Raw genomic sequence first — 19,723 nt, 5'->3', positions numbered from 1 at the left:
ATTGTCGGAGGGCACAGGAGGCTATGATGAGAGTATTGTAAATTTAGTACAACACTACGACAGATGTCTAAGTCGCAGCGGTGACTATGTAGAAACGGAGACGGAAAATATAACTAACTATTGCAAATAAAATAGTTTTGACTTTCACAGTGGTTTCCGTTTTGCGACCGATCGTTCCTTACTTTCCTAATAGTCCTCATACACTGAAGCGCCAGAGAAAGTGGTATAGGCATGCGTGTTCAAATACAGAGGTACATAAACAGGCACAGTACGATCGGCAACGCCTATATAAGACAAGAGTCAATTAGATCTGTTTCTGCTGCCACAGTGGCAGGTTATCAAGATTTAGGTGGGTCTGGTGTTATAGTCGGCGCACGAGAGATGGGACACAGCATCTCCAAGGTAGCGATGAAGTGAGAATTTTCCCGTAAGACCATTTCACGACTGTACTATCAATATCAGGAATCCAGTGAAACATCAAATCTCCGACATCGCTGCGGCCGGAAAAACATTCTGGACGAACAGGACCAATGACGGCTGAAGAGAATCCTTCAAAGTGACAGAAGTGCAATGCTGAGATTTCAATGCTCAGCCATCGACAAGTGTCAGCGGCGGACCATTCAACGAAACATCATCGATATGGGCTTTCGGAGCCGAAGGCCCACTCGTAGCCCATTGATGCCGGCAAGACAAAAAGCTTTACGCTTCGCCTGGGTCCGTCAACACCGATGTTGGACTGTTGATGGCTGGAGACATGTTGCCTGGTGGGACGAGTCTCGTTTCACGTTGTATCGAGCGGATGGACGTGTACCCGTATGGTGAGAACCTCATGAATACATGGACCGTGCATGTCAACCGGGGACTGTTCAAGCTCGTGGAGGCTCTGTAATGGTGTGGGATGTGTGCAGTAGGCGTGATATGGGACCCCTGATACGTCTGGAGACGACTCTGATAGGTGACACGTACGTAGCATTCTGTCCGATCATTTGCACCCATTTATGTACCATGAACATTCCGATCGACTTGGGCAATTCCAGCTGGACAATTTGACACCCCACACGTCCAGAATTGCTACAGAGTGGCTCCAGGAACACTCTTCTGAGTTTGAACACTTCCGCTGGCCACCAGATTCCTCAGACATGAACATTACTGAGCATATCTGGGATGCGTAGCAGTGTGCTGTTTAGAAGAAATCTTCAACCCCTTGTACTCTTACGGACTTATGGACAGCCCAGCAGGATTCACGATGTCAGTTCCCTCCAGCACTACTTCAGACATTAGTCGAGTCCATGCCACGTCGTGTGGCGGCATTTCTGCGTGTTCGCGGAGGCCGTACACGATATTAGGCAGGTGTACCAGTTTCTTTGGCTCTTCAGTGTATATAAGCGGATTAGAGACTAATGGGATGTGTCTGATACGGGTTGCAAATTGGGAAATCCACTGATATAGGGAAATGTGACAAAGAGCAGATGCCAGAGGCTGTGAACATAATTTTTGACCTTGAGGCTAGTTGGGAAACGACCCTACGTGTTCCCACGGTGATGGTTCAAATGGCTCTGAGCACTATGGGACTCAACTGCTGAGGTCATTAGTCCCCTAGAACTTAGAATTAGTTAAACCTAACTAACCTAAGGACATCACACACATCCATGCCCAAGGCAGGATTCGAACCTGCGACCGTAGCGGTCTCGCGGTTCCAGACTGCAGCGCCAGAACCGCGCGGCCACTTCGGCCGGCTTCCCACGGTGACTCGGTGATATAGTTACCATAGCACTCAACACGAGACCGTGGAGGCTAAACTGTGGATCAATGGAAATGTGTCGCCGGCTCACGTTTCATGTTACACCAAATCGATTTTAGCGTCCGGATAGAGGTAAACGGCTGTGTCGAGTCACGCACTACGCAATGGACGCATATTGATTGGAATAGTATAATGCTATGGGCGACTGCCACCGTTCCTTCCATCGGGGTCTGCGATAGTAATCTAAAACACCATGACTGCTGTGTACTACGTGAACATCATTGCAAATTACAGACCATCTACGATGGTTGTCCAGAAAGTAAGTTCCTATCGGTCGTGAAATGGAAACCACAATGCAAACCAGAAACATTTTATTTGCAACAGTTAGGTACACCTTCCACCTACTTCTCTACATAGTCGCCGCTCCAACTTCGAGTGTTGTCGTAGTGTTGTATCAACTTTCCAGTATCCTCGTCATAGAAAGCAGCAGCCTGTGCTTTCGGCCAGTTATCTGTACTGGTCTGCAGCTCCTTGTGTGTGGAAAATCTTTGTCTTCATAGCCAGCGCTTCTTGTGAGCAGAGATGAGACTCAGGGGGAGCCAATTGAGGACTCTGTTGTGGAAACGCTGCAGGAGCGTCTTCATTGCCCCTGCAGTGTGCGGCCGAGAATCGGCATGAACTGCTCGACAGTTGTGTTATGTGGGCTGCATGACACAGGCGAAGTACCTAACCAGGCTCTCGTTCTTGGCGGGAGACACTATTCCCTACGCATCTTTACGTGCTCACTCTTCACTCAAAACTGAAAAGAGCGACGCGAAACGATCGACGGGCATACTAGAGACACTGACCAACACATCTGTGCAAAGCTTTACTGGATTGTCTCAGCGGTTTCCATTTCGCGACCGATCGGAACTTACTTTCTGGACAACCCTCGTAAATCACTTCATGCTTGATTTGTTCCCCAATGGTAATATCATCTTGCAGCATGGTAACTGCCCGTCTTACAAGACCAGAATGAGGTTAATGACAGGGAACTCAAGTTGATATCTTCATCACAAATTCGCCTTATGTAGGATGCTTTGGGCAACAGCTCTGAACCAATGAAGCACCTGTACGTAATTTACGGCAACTGTGCGACATCTGATGCCACGTCCCTCCAGAAACCTACCAACGACATGTCGAAACCGTGATGCCGTACTGTGCTCCAGAGATGAGCCAACATGTTTCGAGTCACCTGTACAAGTACGCTGATGCCCATTAAAACTGCAACAGCTGGAATGGGAAATAAGTACACTCCTGGAAATGGAAAAAAGAACACATTGACACCGGTGTGTCAGACCCACCATACTTGCTCCGGACACTGCGAGAGGGCTGTACAAGCAATGATCACACGCACGGCACAGCGGACACACCAGGAACCGGGGTGTTGGCCGTCGAATGGCGCCAGCTGCGCAGCATTTGTGCACCGCCGCCGTCAGTGTCAGCCAGTTTGTCGTGGCATACGGAGCTCCATCGCAGTCTCTAACACTGGTAGCATGCCGCGACAGCGTGGACGTGAACCGTATGTGCAGTTGACGGACTTTGAGCGAGGGCGTATAGTGGGCATGCGGGAGGCCGGGTGGACGTACCGCCGAATTGCTCAACACGTGGGGCGTGAGGTCTCCACAGTACATCGATGTTGTCGCCAGTGGTCGGCGGAAGGTGCACGTGCTCGTCGACCTGGGACCGGACCGCAGCGACGCACGGATGCACGCCAAGACAGTAGGATCCTACGCAGTGCCGTAGGCGACCGCATCGCCACTTCCCAGCAAATTAGGGACACTGTTGCTCCTGGGGTATCGGCGAGGACCATTCGCAACCGTCTCCATGAAGCTGGGCTACGGTCCCGCACACCGTTAGGCCGTCTTCCGCTCACGCCCCAACATCGTGCAGCCCGCCTCCAGTGGTGTCGCGACACGCGTGAATGGATGGACGAATGGAGACGTGTCGTCTTCAGCGATGAGAGTCGCTTCTGCCTTGGTGCCAATGATGGTCGTATGCGTGTTTGGCGCCGTGCAGGTGAGCGCCACAATCAGGACTGCATACGACCGAGGCACACAGGGCCAACACCCGGCATCATGGTGTGGGGAGCGATCTCCTACACTGGCCGTACACCACTGGTGATCGTCGAGGGGACACTGAATAGTGCACGGTACATCCAAACCGTCATCGAACCCATCGTTCTGCCATTCCTAGACCGGCAAGGGAACTTGCTGTTCCAACAGGACAATGCACTTCCGCGTGTATCCCGTGCCACCCAACGTGCTCTAGAAGGTGTAAGTCAACTACCCTCGCCAGCAAGATCTCCGGATCTGTCCCCCATTGAGCATGTTTGGGACTGGATGAAGCGTCGTCTCACGCGGTCTGCACGTCCAGCACGAACGCTGGTCCAACTGAGGCGCCAGGTGGAAATGGCATGGCAAGCCGTTCCACAGGACTACATCCAGCATCTCTACGATCGTCTCCATGGGAGAATAGCAGCCTGCATTGCTGCGAAAGGTGGATATACACTGTACTAGTGCCGACATTGTGCATGCTCTGTTGCCTGTGTCTATGTGCCTGTGGTTCTGTCAGTGTGATCATGTGATGTATCTGACCCCACGAACGTGTCAATAAAGTTTCCCCTTCCTGGGACAATGAATTCACGGTGTTCTTATTTCAATTTCCAGGAGTGTATATTGATGATATGGGCTGCGAATGAGGAGCTACAATATTAGCGAGATTGGCAAAGGGTGCAACGCTGTGGACCAGCGCCCTGGGAACGAACAATTTGGAAACGGCGAAGCCATTCGCCTGTCCACATGCTACTGTCATGACCATGTGTGGATAGTGCTTGATGAACGGTGAAACTATGAGTAGGAGAGAAGGAGTTGATCGTCCACGCCTCATTATGGAACGTGGAGGTTGGATTCTTGCCTACTCCATAAAGGAGAACAAACGGCCGTCTGTGGCAGACATGAAAACAACGCTGGTGCAGGCACACCATTCACCGCGGTGGAACATGGGGCTGAGCGCCAAAGGACTGCCGAATGCTCTCATGTTGACCCAATGGCTTCGTCAGTTATGATGAATGTGGGACGGAATCATCGAGACTAGACCATGACACCACGTCACGGGCGCAGGGTGGTGGAAGGGTGAACGTTGGGGACCAGTACTGTGCTATGGGGGAGATTCACCTGGGTCTCAGTTCTGCCTGTGTTACTAATGAAACGCATCGTGACCGTTGTGGACCACGTAAACGTTAATGTGGACCACATTTACCCCTTCATGCTTGATGTTTACCCACACCGACATCTCCGAGAAGGATAATTGCCCTTGCCACAGGGTCAGAATAATGTCGTGTGACGAGGGCCTCCCGTCGGGTAGACCGCTCGCCTGGTGCAAGTCTTTCGATTTGACGCCACTTCGGCGACTTGCGCGTCGATGGGGATGAAATGATTATGATTAGGACAACACAACACCCAGTCCCTGAGCGGAGAAAATCTCCGACCCAGCTGGGAATCGAACCCGGGCCCTTACGATTGACAGTCCGTCGCGCTGACCACTCAGCTACCGAGGGCGGACGCCACAAGGTCAGAATCGTACTACAGTCGATTCGGGTGGATGACCTCATTGAAATCTTTGTAAAATATCTTGATGGATCAGCCTCAGTTGCGCAAATTTTCTGGTCTTTACCTTCTTTCGGCCAAACTAATCTAGCCCTTTTTGCACAACATGGTTGTTGAGATGAAGCAGCGATTAGTATGATTAATCAATTATTCAAAAACAGTCTTAATCGCATTTATTATTGTTATACCGCCAACCGGTTTCAACCCGACGTAGGGGTCATCTTCTGGGCGTTTACACTGTGAAATTATAGATATCTGTCAGAAAGACTCCATTATACAACAGCTGAAATTGCGTAAAGTTAAAATATGTTACCCATTGATCGACTGCTGGTTGTGTCACTCCTGTCTACATAACGGCAGGAAACTATGCGAGACTAACACTTCGTATGGGCGTAAATAGCGTGCTGACATCACGTGAATAGACGGCGATCAACGGCATTTAATACAGTTTGTTATATGTAATTACTAGTCACCTTGGTTTAACATAAATTTAAGTGACAGTAAATAACAGAAAACGGAACCATTCCATTTAAAAAGAACACCAGCTGCTACCATGACGGCGGCGTCCTCGCTAACAGACTAGAGGGCGTCTGATATACGCTTTATAAACCATGGCAACAGCGTCCTTACCGCAAGGAGTAGAGAGCTTTGTAGTCCCTCCATAGTAGCCGTTTTAGTAAATTGACTCAAATGTTTTCTACGTAAATGTACGAAAAGATATATTATAGTACAAGACGACGTCAGTTTTTGTGTATCACAAATTGTTTTACTTTATATTATGGCACATAATGTTGTATACTTTTACGAACTTTGCGAGTTGACTACGGAAAATTTGTTATTATTTTACAATTAACACTATAATTGTAACTCTTTTTAAATGGAATGGTTCCGTTTCTGTTATTTACTGTCACTTAAATTTATGTTAAACCAAGGTGACTAGTAATTACATATAATAAACTGTATTAAATGCCGTTGATCGCCGCTAGGGGTGTTGCCGTCTATTCACGTGATCTCAGCACGCTATTTAAGCCCATACGAAGGGTTAGTCTCACATAGTTTCCTGCCGTTATGTAGACAGGAGTGACATCAACAGCAGTCGACCAATGGGAGATAGAGAAGATCCAACGGAGAGCATCGCGCTTCGTTACAGGATCATTTAGTAATGAAAGCGTTACTGAGATGATAGATAAACTCCAGTGGAAGACTCTGCAGGAGAGATGCTCAGTAGCTCGGTACGGGCTTTTGTTGAAGTTTCGAGAACATACCTTCACCGAAGAGTCAAGCAGTATATTGCTCCCTGCAACATATATCTCGCGAAGAGACTAGAGCTCACACAGAAGCATACCGACAATCCTTCTTTCCACGAACAATACGAGACTGGAATAGAAGGGAGAACCGACAGAGGTACTCAAGGTACCCTCCGCCACACACCGTCAGGTTTCTTGCGGATTATGGATGTAGAAGTACACTCCTGGAAATGGAAAAAAGAACACATTGACACCGGTGTGTCAGACCCACCATACTTGCTCCGGACACTGCGAGAGGGCTGTACAAGCAATGATCACACGCACGGTACAGCGGACACACCAGGAACCGCGGTGTTGGCCGTCGAATGGCGCTAGGTGCGCAGCATTTGTGCACCACCGCTGTCAGTGTCAGCCAGTTTGCCGTGGCATACGGAGCTCCATCGCAGTCTTTAACACTGGTAGCATGCCGCGACAGCGTGGACGTGAACCGTATGTGCAGTTGACGGACTTTGAGCGAGGGCGTATAGTGGGCATGCGGGAGGCCGGGTGGACGTACCGCCGAATTGCTCAACACGTGGGGCGTGAGGTCTCCACAGTACATCGATGTTGTCGCCAGTGGTCGGCGGAAGGTACACGTGCCCGTCGACCTGGGACCGGACCGCAGCGACGCACGGATGCACGCCAAGACCGTAGGATCCTACGCAGTGCCGTAGGGGACCGCACCGCCACTTCCCAGCAAATTAGGGACACTGTTGCTCCTGGGGTATCGGCGAGGACCATTCGCAACCGTCTCCATGAAGCTGGGCTACGGTCCCGCACACCGTTAGGCCGTCTTCCGCTCACGCCCCAACATCGTGCAGCCCGCCTCCAGTGGTGTCGCGACAGGCGTGAATGGAGGGATGAATGGAGACGTGTCGTCTTCAGCGATGAGAGTCGCTTCTGCCTAGGTGCCAATGATGGTCGTATGCGTGTTTGGCGCCGTGCAGGTGAGCGCCACAATCAGGACTGCATACGACCGAGGCACACAGGGCCAACACCCGGCATCATGGTGTGGGGAGCGATCTCCTACACTGGCCGTACACCACTGGTGATCGTCGAGGGGACACTGAATAGTGCACGGTACATCCAAACCGTTATCGAACCCATCGTTCTGCCATTACTAGACCGGCAAGGGAACGTGCTGTTCCAACAGGACAATGCACGTCCGCATGTATCCCGTGCCACCCAACGTGCTCTAGAAGGTGTAAGTCAACTACCCTGGCCAGCAAGATCTCCGGATCTGTCCCCCATTGAGCATGTTTGGGACTCGATGTAGCGTCGTCTCACGCGGTCTGCACGTCCAGCACGAACGCTGGTCCAACTGAGGCGCCAGGTGGAAATGGCATGGCAAGCCGTTCCACAGGACTACATCCAGCATCTCTACGATCGTCTCCATGGGAGAATAGCAACCTGCATTGCTGCGAAAGGTGGATATACACTGTAATAGTGCCGACATTGTGCATGCTCTGTTGCCTGTGTCTATGTGCCTGTGGTTCTGTCAGTGTGATCATGTGATGTATCTGACCCCAGGAATGTGTCAATAAAGTTTCCCCTTCCTGGGACAATGAATTCACGGTGTTCTTATTTCAATTTCCAGGAGTGTATTAAAAATGTTTGTTGATATCATAAAACAGATGAAGATAGGCCCAATTGATATCATGGTCAGCCTCGACGTGGTTTCTCTGTTCACCAAAGTACCTGTGGATGACACATTACAACTGTTGGCTGCTCATTTCTCCTCAGAAATTTTGAAGTTGTTCCGGCATACCTTGACGACCACTTATTTTTTATACAGTGGAAATTATTATGAAGTGGCGGATGGAACAGCCATGGGTTCGCCACTGTCACCAGCAATAGCGAATTTTTTCATGGAGGACTTCGAAGAACGAGCCCCGAGCAGTGCTCGCCTCCGCCCATCACGCTTCTACAGATACGTCGACGATACTTTTTTAATCTGGCCACACGGCAGCGACACGCTGCAGCAGTTCGTCGAACATCTGAATGGTGTACATCCAAACATAAAATTTACATTGGAGGTAGAGAAGGAAGGGAAGTTACCTTTTTTGGATGTGTTGGTAGAGCGAAAGCCGGATGGACGACTGGGCCATTCTGTGTACAGGAAGCCAACCCATACAGACTTATATCTGCATAGCCATAGCTTCCATCATCCGTCTCAGAAGAGAGCTATGCTGAATACTTTAGTACACAGAGCCAGGACTATTTCCGACAAGGACCACCTCGGTCCCGAGATTAACCATTTGACGACTGTTTTCAAGAGGAATGGTTATTCTGCCGGTGAAATTAAATCAGTATTGTCCAAGAAAGTAAGACACGATGCCGGCCACATACAAGAAGAGGACCAACACATAGCGCGGCTTCCTTTTTGCGGTGCTACAACGAGCAAGATAGCCAGAGTCCTGAAGAGGCAAGGAATAAAACCAGTTTTCCGACCACCTAGGAAAATTAAGGAAATGTTGAGACCAGTCAAAGATAGTCTCGGCTTAAGAGTGCCGGGAATTTATACTATTCCTTGCGAATGCGGCAAGAATTACGTGGGCCAGTCTGTAAGAACCGTTGCCGACCGCTGCATCGAGCACCAACGCCACCTGAAATACAGGTATTTGGAAAAATCAGCGGTGGCTGAACATAGCCTGCTTAACAAGCATAAGATTTTATTTGAAGAAACCAGAGTAATAGCCCACACATCGAATTACTGGGACTCTGTGATCCGGGAAGCAGTCGAAATTAGACTAAGCGATAATAACTTTAATAGAGACAACGGCTATGCACTTAGCAATACTTGGAAGAGTGCACTGGATAAAGAAAAATCGCAGAGAAAAACTTCTCGCACTTTACCTCCTGATTCAAGGGATGGCGCTGCAAGCAACGCGGGATAGCAACTACATCTATGGAAGTAGAGGGCACCACTTCGCTACGCGCCATATCGCTGACGTATTCCAGCCAATCGGTAGCCGTCCTTTGTATATAAAAGTGGGAACCTCGCTAGTTCACGACAGTCAGTTTTAGCCCTGACGACGACCATGGAGGTAGTGGTCGAAAGCTTGGAGATTTATCCTGATTTGACGCGGCATGTACACCGAGAGACTTTTACTCAAGAAATACGTCGCGAAAGACTTCGTAGCCATATCAGAGGTAAGTTTGAAGTCGAAGGAACAGTGCATGATATGAGGAAGGGACGTGGTGGACGAAAGAGAAGTTCCACAGATAATGAGATTGTTGATGCAGTAATCCAGGCATACACACGATCCTCGAAGAAATCTGTGAGGCAATGCTCTCGTGAGACTGGAATCAGTGTTCATAGAATTCTGCGGTCTAAGAACTTTGAGCCTCACATTCCAAGACATCTCCATGCTCTTAACGAGGATAATCCTGATAGGCGAAGCGAATTTTGTGAGTGGCTCATTAACAGATGTGAAGAAGAGCAACGTTTCCAAGATCGAATTCTTTGGTCAGATGAAGCGACGTTTAAATTAGATGGGACAATTAACCGCCATAATTGCGTGGACTGGGCCAGGGAGAGGCCATACGTAACCGAACAAAGGCATGTTAATCTACCAGGAGTAACAGTCTGGTGTGGTCTGTCTTCTAGTCGGTTAGTCGGGCCAAACCTCTTTGACAACACTGTCACGGGCGACTCGTACTTGGCAATGTTGGAAATGATAACTCCTAGTCTTAGCATTGTGTTTGGAAATGACGATTATTACTTTCAACAGGATGGGGCGCCACCTCACTTTCAACTGGATGTGAGGGCATTTCTCAATCGTACATTCCAATCCAGATGGATCGGACGAAGATCTCCAGATTTACTCTGTGGGGTACTCTCAAGAACACAGTTTACGCTGCGAGACCACACGCATTGGATGATCTTTGATGTGTTGGCAAATGTGCCAACACCTTGTAGGTAGAGGCGGCCGAAAAGGAAGCTATCTAACGCAGATGGGCGTGAATTCTGGAACAGGATAAGTAGTGAATTCTAATAAGAAAAGTATGCAGCTCCTCAAATACTTAACTTTATTCCATGTTGTGGTACATCGCTGTTGATAATACAAATAAGACTCTCTTCAGATACGGTTAATGGCGCCTTGCTAGGTCGTAGCCATCGACTTAGCTGAAGGCTATTCTAACTGTCTCTCGGCAAATGAGAGAAAGGCTTCGTCAGTGTAGTCGCTAGCAAAGTCGTCGTACAACTGGGGCGAGAGCTATCCCGAATCTCGAGACCTGCCTTGTGGTGGCGCTTGGTCTGCGATCACACAGTGGCGACACGCGGGTCCGACATGTACTAAATGGACCGCGGCCGATTTAAGCTACCACCTAGCAAGTGTGGTGTCTGGCGGTGACACCACAATCTTAGAGAGCAAACTGAGCAAGCCTGTGATGCTATTCCGTTGGAAACAAAGTTGGCATGGCGCTCAGTCGTAAGTCGTCGTCGACGGCGTATTGCGATGGAGAGACTCCGGTTTGAACATTTTCCACCTTAAGTCGGACCATGGGGCACCTAACACCACTAAAATTGTATTTCTAAACCCTTTCATTAAAGAGATGTTCAGTTTCAAAGAGTGTATACATTATTTTGGAACACCCTGTATTATATACCAATTGCGCGTTCTCCCGTCTATGCCATTGGGTTCGCAACTCAGGGCTCGAGAACGAGGCTTGACTTTGTTTCCTGTAGCCCACACTTTCTATAACCAATACACTGAGGTGACAAAAATCGTGGGATACCTGCAAATATCGTGTCCTGCTTTTGCCCGGCGTATACCAGCAACTCGACTTGGCACGAACTCAATAAGTCGTTCGAAGTTCCCTACAGAAATATTGAACCATGCTGCCTCTATATCCGTTCATAACTGCTAAAGTATTGCTGCTGCAGGATTTTGTGCACGGACTGACCTATCTGTTATGTCCCCATAAATGTTCGATGGGATTCATGGTGGGCGACGTGGGTGGCCAACTCATTCGCTCGAATTGTCCAGAATGTTCTTCAAACCAGTCGCGAACAACTGTAGCCCGGGGACATGGCACATTGTCATCCATAAAAATTCCACCGTTGTTTGGCAAAATGATGCCCATGAATGGCTCCAAACGGTCTCCAGGTAGCCGAACACAACCATTTACAGTCAGTGATCGGTTCGGTTGGATCAGAGGACCCCAATCCATTCCATGTACACACAGCCCACATCATTATGGAGCCACCAGATTGCACAGTGCCTTGTTTGCAACCTGGATGCATTGCCTCATTCTGTCTGCGATACACTCTAACTCTACCATCAGCTGATACAATCTGAAATAGGGACTCATCTTACCAGGTCACGGTTTTCCCGTCGTCTAGGGTCCATACGATATCGTCACGAGCCCATTACAGTCCATACGAATTGATGTTTGCTGCAAGCCGCCGTCATGGTGCTTCTGCTTCCATGGCCAACAGAGCCTATCTATGTGCAGGTGTCTGCTGATGGTGGGCCGAATAAATGTCGGAAAATAAACATAGCTATATCTCAAGTGATTAAAATTTTTTATTGTAGTTTGTAGCATTTTATTTTCTACCTGTTCGATTATAAAAATTACAAAATTCTGACTGAGAAGGCCTGCCTTGGCAGAATCAATACAAACCACATAACACACGAACTAAGTTCTGTAGCAGATTAAAGCTATGTGCCTGACGGCGTCTCGAACTCGGGACCTTTGTCTTTCAAGGGCAACTGCTCTATCGACTTTTTTTATCTCATTTCGTTCTGTATTGTTCGTTGAATTTGTTCGGGGTGGACACCCGATAACACCCGTTCAGGTTCTTCGTTGATCCGTTCACACTTTTTTTTTTTTTTTTTTTTTTTTTACAGAGGATAGCTAACCCTCCGACCGAACACGCTGAGCTACCGTGCTGGCCACTTAGCTACCCAAACACTATCCCTCTTCAGTCCTCAGTTTTCAGAAAGTATCTCGTCTCCTACCTCCGGTAGCTCAGTCGGTAGAACACTTGCCAACGAAAGGTTGAAGGGTCCTGAGTTCGAGTCTCGGTCAGGCACACAGTTTTAATCTGCCAGGAAGTTTCAAGAGAAAATACTCATGTTTAAATTTTGTTCAGACGTCGGGCTGAATAACTTTTCGCTGCAAACTAATATTTCACAGTTTTGGTTATGTGAATCATTTATACGACAGGCTAAAGAAACGATGAACACAGCGATTTAACTTGCACCTGCATTTTAGTGAATATTTAGTGGTTTTTGCTATATGCAAAAGATCCAGAAGTCAGCTCAAATTTTCTCTGATACGGGCTAACTTTGCGAGCTTAGAAACACGACTATTTATACAATTTTGACAATCGAAATTAATACATTCATTGTTGAGATATTATATTTAACAAATTTACAACCACAAAAATTAATGTCAGTTCAATTAGATAGTGCTATTGCGTATAAGATAAAATGTAAACAGAGATTTTTCACTCAAAATAACAAAGCATTTGAAAATTAAGTTTGAAATCTGTAATATCAGCAGTTTGACAATATTTGGACATAAGGTCTTAATTAATCGAATTATCAATACATTTCCAATATTACTAACGTTTACAGCACAATGTTGGGTGTTTTCGTAGAGTGACTTTGTTTTCGACAGGAATTACTTGTAAACGGTAAACACAGTAATTTTATTCTTTCCGATGAACTGAACCTATACGTATATTTAAATTTATTTCGATTGTAGTCAATGCTGATATATCTGCTAGTAATTGACATATATGAATAGACGAGACGGGTTTGCGTTGTTATTTGACATTAACAAATCGGAAGATAGACGATCTGCTATGTTAAAACGAGTGGATAAAAATTCTATGTCAAGACCTCTAAAATTCGTTTGCTGATTACTAGTTTCAGCTCATTGATGAGCCATCTTCAGATCAACAAAAAAATTTCAATATATATCATCCACCTGGAGTTACATGTCGTCATAACCTGTTAAGCTGAATCGCTCTTGTTGTCATGCACACACTAAAGCAGATCGTCGTGGTTATGTAATGTACAACATTAGCCATATACGTTGTCAGTGATCATATTGCCACATTTATATTTGAATGCAAGCTGACTGGTATCCACACATGGATGATAGTTACCACAGTTAATCAACTTGCATTTAAGCAGAAATTTGGCAATATGAGCACTGAAGACGTATATGGCTGACGCTGTACACTATGTAACTATGACGTCTTGCTTTACTGTGTACATGACCACAAGATCGATTCAGCTCAACATACGAGGCGTCTTTTTTAAGTAAGTACCGTTCTGAAATTAAAAAAAGACGTGCTCATATAGCTCAATAATTTTATTTTTACATGAAAGCCTGTGCCTTAATCTACTTTCCTACATAATTTCCGTCAATATTGAGGGACTTGTCATAACGTTGTACCAGTTTTTGAATACCCTCCTTATAGGAGTCTGTCGCCTGACTTGTTAACCACTGCATCACCACTGTTTTGACTTCGTCATCGTCTTGAAGACGCTGACCGCCCAGGTGTTTCTTCAAGTGCAGGAACAAATGGTTGTTACTGAGTGCAAGATCGGGGCTGTACGGAGGATGATCTAGAGTTTACCATCGAAAAGGTGTGATTAGATCTTGGGTCTGATTCGCTGCATGCGGACGGGCATTGTCTTGCAGCAAAACGATGCCCTTGCTCAACTTCCATGGACTGTTGCTTTTATTCTGGTGTGACATAGGCCACCCATGTTTCATCGCTCGTAACAGTTTGGCTTAAGAAATCATCACCGTCGTTGAGGTACCGCTCAAGGAAAGTCAATGCACTGTCTAAACGATTGGTTTTGTGCACACCCGTCAACATTTCGGTACCCAACGTGCGCACAATTTTCGGTAATTCAAGTTGTCGATCACAATGCCACACATAACACTACGAGAAACATTAGGAAAGTCATTCCGCAAGGAGGAAATCGTAAAGTGTCTGTTTTCTCTCACCTTATTGTCCACTTCCTGCACCAAACTTTCATTAACGACCGAAGGACGCCCACTCCGTTGTTCATCATGCACATTTGTGCGGCCATCTCTCACAGTGCTTTCTCCGTAAACTGCACAGATCTCACGATGAATATCGATCGCTTTTAGGCCTTTAGCACTAAGAAATCTTATAACAGCCCGTACTTCACAGTCGGCGGGATTCAAAATTATCGGAGGCATCTTAAACACTCTGTACACAAAGTGAACAAGGAAGAATCAGACTGTAATGGCGTCAGTGCGTAGATTAAGGTACAGGCTTTCATGTAAAAATAAAATTATTGAGATATCTTATCATGTGTTTTTTTTATTTTCAAAACGATACTTACTTAATAAACACTCCTCGTATTTCGACGACGGCCATCTGAGTTGAAACTAGTGATCGATAAAGTAATTTTAGCGATCCTGAACTAGGATTTTTATCCGCACATAATAATGAGTTAGAATATGTTGGTGATGATGTGAACAAATAGAGTGTGGATCGGGCCGTTTACTGAATACGGTATCGGTGCCGACACATACAACGTGCTGACATGAGGAAAGTTTCCAACCGATTTCTAATACACAAACAGCAGCTGACCGGCGTTGCCTGGTGAAACGCTGCTGTGATGCCTCGTGTAAGGAGGAGAAATGCGTACCATCACGTTTCCGTCTTTGATACAGGTCGGATTGTAGCCTATCGCGATTCCGGTTTATCGTGTCGCGACATTGCTGCTCGCGTTGGTCGAGATGCAATAATGAATGCAGTATCGGTCACTTCAGTATTCTGTCGTTTTGTCTGCTACATTACAAGATGGCAGTAACAATTGGGTCCCATTGAAATAGTGACGCTGTGGTATCTTTCTTGATGAAGCTAACAGGCACACGGCGGCAAGGACGCGTGGTCCCCACTGTTACAGGAAGCCCATCGAGGAAAAGACGTCGCCTACCAGTATCAGCAAAGTCACCTCCACCTACTTTCCCTTGCTTGTATGTGCAGAGGTGGTATACATTGGATGTAAGAGAGTTTGGCGGGGTGGGGGTCGAAAGACCGGGAAGGACCTGCAAAACGGGTGTGGGATGTGGTAGGGGAATGAGAGAGGGAGCGTTAACGATGTTGATGAGTGCTACTCCCCCCTCACGTGTGTTGTACGCGTGTGGCGGCGGCGAGCGGAGAAACGCTGCGTCCGATAAGAGGCGGGTCCGCGCCTCCTTCCGATACAGATAAGGAGGCGTGATGAGGCGCACCTGCCGCGAGGGCGGGGGGGGCGGCGGGGGCGGGAGATAGCGGCGGAGGCGCTGCTTCTGCCTCCCGGTGCGGCCTTCAGCTGCCGCCGCACTTAATGCGGACGTGGGTGGGGGTGGTAGGAGCGGGGGCCGCTCGCTCTCGTGGCCCACCGAAGACGACAAACGCCCTCACATCTCCGACTGGAATCTGTGAAATAGAAGGACCCTGCTGTTAGGCTCCACACGCAATTAAGTGCAGCGACAAGTAGAGGCCGTCAGTATTGACCTGAATTTTTAAACAAAGCTATTTCTTAAAATTTGGAGTTTGTGGGGATCCACAACTGCCGGATGCTTAATAAATGTAAACATGGTACGTAGTAGGCATTACTGCGATGATTATTTAATCGTGCGATCAGCTAATTTCGACTCAGCGTCACATTTGTAACATCTGTATTTCATGTTGAAAAGAGTCTACTTGTACGCAGCACACGAATATGATTATACACTACTGGCCATTAAAATTGCTATACCACGAAGATGACGTGCTACAGACGCGAAATTTAACCGACAGGAAGAAGATACTGTGATATGCAAATAAATAGCTTCTCAGAGCATTCACACAAGGTTGGCGCCGGTGGCGACACCTACAACGTGCTGACATGAGGAAAGTTTCCAACCGATTTCTCATACACAAACAGCAGTTGACCGGCGTTGCCTGGTGAAACGTTGTTGTGATGCCTAGTGTAAGGAGGAGAAATGCGTATCATCACGTTTCCGACTGTGATAGGGGTCGGATTGCAGCCTATCACGATTGTGGTTTATCGTATCGCGACATTGCTGCTCGCTGGGTTGGAAATCCAATGACTGTTAGCAGAATATGGAATCGGTGGGTGCAGGAGAGTAATACAGAACGCCGTGCTGGATCCCAACGGCCTCGTATCACTAGCAGTCGAGATGACAGACATCTTTCCGCATGCCCGTAACGGATCGTGTAGCCACGTCTCGATCCCTGAGTCAACAGATGGGGACGTTTGCAAGACAACAACCATCTGCACGAACAGTTCGATGACGTTTTGCAGCAGCATGGACTATCAGCTCAGAGACCATAGCTGCGGTTACCCTCGACGCTGCATCACAGACAGGAGCGCCTGCGATGGTGTACTCAACGACGAACCTGGGTGCACGATTGGCAAAACGTCATTTTTTCGGATGAATCCAGGTTTTGTTTACAGCATCATGATGGTCGCATACGTGTTTGGCTACATCGCAGTGAACGCACACTGGAAGCGTCTATTCGTCATCTCCATACCGGAGTATCACCCGGTGTCATGGTATGGGGTGCAGTTGGTTACACGACTCGGTCAGCTCTTGTTCGCATTGACGGCACTTTGAACACTGTACTGCACATTTCAGATGTGTTACGACCCGTGGCTTTTCCCTTCATTCGATCCCTGCGAAACCCTTCATTTCAGCAGGATAATGCACGACCGCATGTTGCAGGTCCTGTACGGGCCTTTCTGGATACAGAAAATGTTCGACTGCTGCCCTGGTCAGCACATTCTCCAGATCTCTCACCAATTGGAAACGTCTGGTCAATAGTGTCCGAGCAACTGGCTCGTCACAATACGCCAGTCACTAGTCTTGATGAACTGTGGTATCGTGTTGAAGCTGCATGGCTAGCTGTACCTGTACATGCAATCCAAGCTCTGTGTTACTGAATGCCCAGGCGTATCAAGGCCGTTATTACGGCCAGAGGTGATTGTTCTGGGTACTGATTTCTCAGGATCTATGCACCCAAATTGCGTGAAAATGTAATCACACGTCAGTTCTAGTATAATATATTTGTCCAATGAATATCTGTTTATCATCTGCATTTCTTCTTGGTGTAGCAATTTTAATGGCCAGTAGTGTAATACTAAACGAAAATGAACCTATTATAATTATGAAAGATGCATGTCTCTAATAGGCTTAATAAAGTGTATCGCTGACTGTGCGTGACCTCAGAGCCAAAGATACTGCTTCTGATATTGTAGTGTTGGAGTAAGACAGAGCACTTCGCGCACAGTAGCAGGTAGCTGTCTTTGAGCGGAGGAGGAAGGAGTGGGCAGTTTTTGTAGTGTGCTCTGTGAAGCCACCAAGTATTAGTTTAAGGTGGGAATAAGGGGAACATTTAAGCGGAAGTCTTCGCGCAAGCAAGGTAAAGACGTTAAATATTTATGACCCTCGTTTTGCCAGCGCGTTAGTATAGATGAGATGGCTGATAATTCTTAATTGTTGAGTAAGCACAGAATGTACGTAAACTGATTTAATGAAAAGGCTATAGACATTTCTTGTAATGTTTCTAAGATTTGTTAACACAGGTGTATGTAATTTGATGTTTCGTATTTATGCTTTTTAAGTTAGGTTAGATAATTCTTGCTGTATAAATCTCATTGTTTGTCAGACAATTAGTAAATATGATGAAATTTCTTGAGTTATGTAATTTCAATTGTCAGATGTTTTTGAGAAGCCAGACATATCTTGGAATATAATTTCACTAAAAACTCAGTGTTAGTAATTCTCCTCCCTGTGCACGTCATACGTTTTTCAAAACGTTGGATTTTTGTTAAATATTTTCATTTAGCAGCAAAAAGATTTTTATGTGCATTTCAAAGTGTTACGGTCAGCATTGTACATCGCTGAGCCTGTAGCTAGCAAATTTTATTTTTTTATGAGATATTACAGTATATCGCGTTCCACCGTTGCTGCTTTAGGGGTATGACAATTTAATTCATTTGTTATGTGCACAGGGACCAAAGTTATCAGTTTTGAACAGGGCCAGAGGATTCCGTGCCTAAGGGGCTGAATGTATTTTTCAGTGACTGTATTTCTCTATTCGTATTGCGAGTTGCATTGCCCAGCCAACGCAGATAAAGTTATTGCTAACTATAACACAGAGTAAATACTCCACTCGCAGTTACAACACGCTACACGATAACTCCAGTTTTGCATCCATTCCAGTCAGACATTCATTCAACGCATTCAAAAGAATGTTTTTAAAGAACGTTACAATGTCATTTTCAAGTTACTCTTAATTGCAAGTAAAAAGTAGCCATTTTCCGTCATCTCACGAATCCTTTCACATAATGACGTAATATACACTCCTGGAAATGGAAAAAAGGGCTCCATCGCAGTCTTTAACACTGGTAGCATGCCGCGACAGCGTGGACGTGAACCGTATGTGCAGCTGACGGACTTTGAGCGAGGGCGTATAGTGGGCATGTGGGAGGCCGGGTGGACGTACCACCGAATTGCTCAACACGTGGGGCGTGAGGTCTCAACAGTACATCGATGTCGTCGCCAGTGGTAGGCGGAAGGCGAACGTGCCCGTCGACCTGGGACCGGACCGCAGCGACGCACGGATGCACGCCAAGACCGTAGGATCCTACGCAGTGCCGTAGGGGACCGCACCGCCACTTCCCAGCAAATTAGGGACACTGTTGCTCCTGGGGTATCGGCGAGGACCATTCGCAACCGTCTCCATGAAGCTGGGCTACGGTCCCGCACACCGTTAGGCCGTCTTCCGCTCACGCCCCAACATCGTGCAGCCCGCCTCCAGTGGTGTCGCGACAGGCGTGAATGGAGGGACGAATGGAGACGTGTCGTCTTCAGCGATGAGAGTCGCTTCTGCCTTGGTGCCAATGATGGTCGTATGCGTGTTTGGCGCCGTGCAGGTGAGCGCCACAATCAGGACTGCATACGACCGAGGCACACAGGGCCAACACCCGGCATCATGGTGTGGGGAGCGATCTCCTACACTGGCCGTACACCACTGGTGATCGTCGAGG

Source organism: Schistocerca serialis, chromosome 12 (assembly GCF_023864345.2).
Source record: "Schistocerca serialis cubense isolate TAMUIC-IGC-003099 chromosome 12, iqSchSeri2.2, whole genome shotgun sequence".
Classification (NCBI taxonomy): domain Eukaryota; kingdom Metazoa; phylum Arthropoda; class Insecta; order Orthoptera; family Acrididae; genus Schistocerca; species Schistocerca serialis.
The sequence above is the reverse complement of the archived record's forward strand: the minus strand, read 5'-3'. Positions refer to the sequence as shown.